Raw genomic sequence first — 6,426 nt, 5'->3', positions numbered from 1 at the left:
TTCACACAGGGACTCAAGAAGAGATTCTTAAAACCGACAACGCACTGGAGGTAAGATGGAGATGCAGGAGGAAAAGTCAGTGTGATTCAAAACGGGGACTTGGAGGTGAGGTGGGTGGAAGACATTGCTTAGGAAAATGAATGCAGAACATGGGTCAGCTCAAGCTAAGATGAAGCCAAGAGTGGAAGACAAAGGGACTGACTGAGCTTCCCTCCCTGGAGATTCCTAAACTCATCCTTCCTGGAGCCAGGACATTGGATTCGGACTGCCCCCCCCCGTGAAGACAACTAGAGTGGACAACATTCACCACACATACCCTCATATCCATGGGTTTTGGGAAACCCTCAGAAGAAGGGAGAGTCCTCACTTTTTGGAGCCCTGCCCACACCTCTTCACGTGCAATTCTATCATCCCAAGAAATCTTTGGAAAACCCAAGAACCTCTCTTGTCTCGTCCTTCACCCGGCACGATGGGCACGTGGAACTAAGGGTCTTTCTTTAGTGTGTCTTCCCTCATTCTCGGAGTAACTCTGACCCAGTTATTAGTTATTCGTGTCCCATTTATCATTCAAGATCTAATTCAAAGGCTACTTTTCCAAGGCTATTTCCATAATTGCATAAAACAATACTTTGAACTCCCAAGGAGTGTTGTTCTCCGTCCGACATGATCACCTGTGTGTATTACCCTGTACTTGTCTGCTTACCACCTTACAGAAGGTGCTTAGAGGTTCAAGAATGTTTGGCAGATGAATGAAACACAAGAAGTCACCTTCGATGACTCCGGCTCTCACTGCCCAGATCTATTATAGTCACTCATTTTTTTGTAACACTTTGCCTCCTCCATTTCCTTCTCTCCCACATCAGCTGTCTGGGTCTGAGGTCTCAGGTCTCAGAACTCACTGTCTGCATTAATACGGTGGTTTTCTGCCCTTTCAGCCCAGTCATAGAATCAAAGACGAATGCATATTGAATAATAATAATCAGTTGGTCTCAAGGGGAGAAAAAGAATCCTGATAGAGCAGTACAACTTCTCCAGGGGGCTGTTTTGACACAGACAAGGTCATTTTGTAGGAGTCTGAGCAGAAGAACTCTGTAGGACTCTTAAACAAAAGAAATAGAAAAGAAGAATAATGACAGAAGGATTTCACAAGGAGAGTGAGGTATAGAGCATTTGGGTTTTTTTGTTTGTTTGTTTGTTTGCAGCACCCATGACTTTGAAATTTTAGTGGCAGGAAAAAATATTTAAAGAGAATATTTGGGAAGTTTTTGTAAGTGATGTACTGTGGGGGAAATTTGCACTTTCCTGTCCAAGAAATCCAACAACGAAATGAAAGAGAATTTTATATTGGGACAAGGGAATTTTTCAATGTCACGTTCAATAAACACTAGATCACAAAGTATGTGGGCCTTATACTGGCTACAATAGGACCTCAGGATCGTAGATTCTTCAGCTACAAACGGGAAATTATCTGCTACACCCTCCCAAATAAAAACTAGAAAAATGAAGTCTGTAAAGCTTAAGTGTCCTGTGCAAAAGTGTATCACTAATCATTCCCAGCCCCTAACAACCCAGAAATTACTCTGCTCAACCAAGTAACCTTCTGCTTAAATAGCTGAAGAATTTCCTAAAATTTATCCTTTTCCCATTACTCCCATTCTTAGCCCATTACCTACCAAAGGAAATTCTAACATCTTAAAGGGGAAATCAAATACCAAGACAAACAAAAATATTAAATGAGTAAAGATGACAGAAAAAATGGACAGAGCTGAATAGCTTGTTGATATTTATAATTTAGCGTTAGAGCCTTCATACATCTGTCAGTTCCTCTCAAGATGGACTTCCACTGAAGTTCAACTGGCAACCTGTGTCATATTAATTATTGGGAGTTCTCTATGTAACATTTCACTTATATGCTCATCATTCTTTGGGTACGTATTTCTATGTCTCTCTGAGAGATGAGAGATTTAGAAAATGGAATATCTTGCCCAAAGTCAACAAACTAATATTGTCGGAGCTGGGATTTGAGACAGACCCACATTCATGCTGGTTCTCCTCCACCACCTGCTTCTTCTATATCTGCCAGAAGAGGAGAAAGATGACGACTACCACTGGAACCTCTGGATTCCAAGCACTATCTCCCAAGTTCACATCGTTAGGCTGTAGCAGAATTGGAAATTCCACATTGACCAATCCTCTTCCAAAACCCAACTTCTTCAACCGTTTAGCTTTGTCTTCCAGCCTGTGACCTTGCTTTCCCCAGCCTTCCACAAAGCCTTTCTTCCCTATCCTTGCTTCATAATTATTTATCACTTAGTGCAATTTGCTGTAATACTTCCAAACAGAAAGATTATTAACATCAATTTGGGGGGTCCCTAAAGACTGCCATGGGGGGCTTCAAAATGTTTACCAAATTTCAGAAATTATACATGAATTTGGGGTCTGTACATGTAGGTATATTTTTTCTTGAGAGGCAGCCCACAGTTTTCATCAGAGCCATAACTCCAAAAAGCTGAAGCATCATTACTTTGGAGCACTTTTGCAACTCCTTGAGTTTATTCTAAAGAACAAAAACAACAACAAAAAAAAAAAACCCTTGTGTTTCTTCCTTTTCATTCATTTTCCTGACTCCACCGGGTGAAGGAATTGCAACTGCTCAGTCATTTCTGTAACACAAAGCCGGCTCCAAATCGCCCTAGTTGTTTCCCATGGTCACAATTACAGGATTTCTATCACTCAAGATGGTAATTTCCCAGCCATGGTACTTCCCTCCTTCTTTCCTTTTCCTTGTCCAGATAATTTCACTGTGTTGTTTCTAAGCTATGGGATAGATTCCCCTTTGAAAATCTAACTGACAAACTGTTCCCAGGCCCCTTATCTCAAGCCTTCTCCAGTCTGCCCAACTGAGCAAGTAGTCTCCTGATGCTGGGACCACAGCCAAGCAGTTCTCTTTTACAAAAAAATTCCCTAGAAGAAAATCCCAAGCCCTTGATAAATGTAAAGAAAGTGGTAGCACTTTATTCCTGTAGTCTATTTCTATCAATTCAGAGTTTCAAATCAGAAATGTAAAATTGGTTTGGAGGGAGAAGAGCAAAACGTTGGAACCCATAGTAAAAGTTCAGTGCTGTGTGTGGCTTTAGAACTCACTCACCCAACTCCACGATAAGTCAACCAAACACCCACGAATTTCAGATTATTAAAACTAGTCAGTTGCAGAGTAAAGAGGTTACTTGGTTTTTCTGTCCAAATCATTCTGCATCACCCACTCCAAGGCACACACATGCGCTCTTTTCTTAGCTAAATCAACATTTCTCTAATTTTATGTACCAAAGCTTCCTGGCCAGAAACACAGGAGCATGTGGATTATTGCATGGGAGCAATCGTCCTAGATTTCAGCCTGAACTAAACTGCACACTACAGATCAGATATGCAGCCTTGACTGCATATTTCAATCTGAAAATATTTTTGCTTATACAAAAGAAAAAAGTAAATAATAAAGAGTGTTGTGGTCGCATCTAACCAACACAAAGCCAACGAGTTGCCAACTGGCTTAATGATACAAAATCTGGCAACTATTTCCTGGACACAGCAATAGAATATTGACCCTTGCTAAAATATTGAGTCTGCGATGAGAGCCTCTTGCAGAAAGCTGCTAACAGCTTCTAGGAGTTCTGAGAAGCAGCCCTCAAAAGGCCGGGCAGGCTCAGGTCATTTTCCTTGTCATTTTCCTTCAAGTTAAAAGCAATTCATCCCAAAGGTCCTGTCAAGTCTGCTGAGCCTCTCCACCTCCCATCTGCAGCTCTCCCAGGAGAGATGAAAAGGATAAACTGAATTTAGTCTTTGGAGGCCACCATGGAGAACGTGTTTGGGGAAAATGCAGACATTGTTAGAACACGTATGCTCTTTAGGTGTGTGGAGGTTTAGGTTTGAGAGATTATGTGTTGTGTTGTGTGAATCTGGGAAAGTTGAATGGGGGACAGTAGACAAGATGGAAAAGGTCATGATGCTGGGGGTGAAGCTGAGTGGAGAAGGGGGATGCTCTAGTGAGTAGTGAGACAGGCAGCGTCTCCAAGACAACACTGGAGATAGAGTTACTCCAAGGGAATGGAGGGGATCGCTACACGCTTTCAGGGTCAGAATGGGGCTTGGTATACACTTAGTTCCCTGCCCCGCTGTCTAGGTGAGGGAATTTCTTAGAAAAGACAATGAAATCTCACCTCTCAGCTAGCACGGTAACCAACTCTGCCAGGCTGTTTGAAGTTCTGGCTATCATTTGGGACCCAGTGTTACCATGGTGAACCCCAACTTGGGGCATTGCCCCCAACTCCTGGTGTAACTAGCAACCCATGTAAGTGTTTTTTTTCCCATTTCTTCTTCTAGAAAACTCAGCCAATGGCTCAGTGATCTTTACTACCCATCAGGAAGAAGAAAGGGAACTTTTTTTAAAGAAACACACATGGATGTGCCTTATATACTAACTAATTCTCAAATATTAACTCATAACACAAAAATTCTAAACTATGGGCTTTGTGTATCTATATTTACCCCCTATCTCTCAAAATGATATTTGGAAACTATTCATACTAGAAGTAAACGTGTAAACACCCATTTTATTTCACAGATAAGGAAACTGTGTCTCAGAGAAATTCTTGTCCTGACACATAGCTATTTAAGTCCAGAGCCACGACAGAAACTTAAATCAGCCTAACTCTAAAGCTCTTGTTCCTCCAGCAACAACATGGCACAGAATTAAGCTATGAACACAATGATACAAAGAGTCTTGAGCATATAATACAAGCAAGACACTCCGGAGGGACGCTGCTGTGTCTCAAAGTTCAGCCCTTAGGCTTGATTAACTACCAAGGAACAAGGAAGCCCAGGGAACTCAGGTCAGGATCTGTGATGGGTCAGGACCTACAGAAGTCGGGAGTTGGGTGAGTTCAGCTGTGGATCATCCAGGCAGAAGAACGTGATATCAGAACACTTAACATGAAGAAACTGGAATGTCTCAAGAGAAGACAAGCCATGTACAAAGAATCCCATTCAACAAAGTGGACAAGGATGCCGAGAACGACAGAGACACCCCAATCCCTGCCCCGAGTTTTCAGGACGGATGGGGGTCCCTGGAGGGCGAGTAAAATGACTTCAAGAATAAGACAGTGCAGTCTCCAGTACTGAGATCTGGCCTCAGCCCCAGCCACCCAGGCAGAAGCTCAGAAATCACAGCTGGACACATGCTCAGGCCAAGCCAGCAGCAAAGGGGCAGAGTCCTAGAGCAGGGTCCGGAAGAAACATTTTCCACACTCTCCTGCTGAAGACTATTTTCACTACACATTGCAAAATGAAATCTTGAGAGGCCCTGGGCTCGGCGAAGGTCACCAGATACTTTCCTGTTGTTTTTGTGGAGGCGTTTGTGTACTCAGATTCATCTGGATATCTCTAAAGGGGGAATATTAAAGGCCAGGCACAGTAGCTCACACCTGAAACTCTAGCACTCTGAGGAGCCGAGGCTGATGGATCACCTGAGCTCAGGAGTTTGCGACCAGCCTGAGCAAGAGCGAGACCCTGTCTCGAAAAAATAGTCAAGCTTTGTGGCAGGCACCTGTAGTCCCAGCTACTCCGGAGGTTGAGGCAAGAAGATCTCTTGAGCTATGATGCCACGGCCAACACTCTACCAAGAGCAACAAAGTGAGATTCTGTCTCAAAAAAAAAAAAAAAAGCTACTTGGGAGGCAGAGGCAAGAGAATCACTCAAGCTCAAGAGTTTGAGGTTGCTGTGAGCTGTGACACCACAGCACTCTACCCAGCTTGAGACTGTCTCAAAAAAAAAAAAAAAGCCAAAGGGGGAACACAGTAATTTCCCAAACATTTGATCACAGAATTCCTCTTCTGTTATGTAACAGATAATTTATTGTTTCTTTTGGAACATCAAAAAAATACTAGAAACAGGGAGGTAGTGGATTTAAAATCCACTTAAATCCACTCTCAACCGCCGAAAGTGAAAATAGGTCCTTAAAGCAAAGCGATGCTGTGATGGCAAGTGGGAATCCAGGAGTCTCCGCCACTCAAAGGAGACTGCTGAACTGGAGACCAGGTAGGGCCAGACAGGCACAAGGACGGTGGTAGACGGAATCCTATTCCTGTTGTCACGGGTCTACTCTCTATGGCAATCCAACCTTTTCCATTTCACCCAGGCCACTGTCGTTTATGTGATAGCTCTGCTGACTTTCTCCTGTCCCTTTCATGGGGTAAGTCATTAAAAATAAAGTGTCCAAACAGAGGAATATTGTTTAGCAAAAACCTGCACAAAATACTGATACTGAGCATAACACAGATGGATCTCGAAAACGTCACACTAAGCGAGAAACCAGACCCAAAAGATCACCTACTGTATGACTCCCATTTAAGGGAAATGTCCAGAAAAGGGAAA

This window comes from Nycticebus coucang, chromosome 7, assembly GCF_027406575.1.
Source record: "Nycticebus coucang isolate mNycCou1 chromosome 7, mNycCou1.pri, whole genome shotgun sequence".
NCBI classification, from domain to species: domain Eukaryota; kingdom Metazoa; phylum Chordata; class Mammalia; order Primates; family Lorisidae; genus Nycticebus; species Nycticebus coucang.
Note: the sequence above shows the minus strand (reverse complement) of the source record.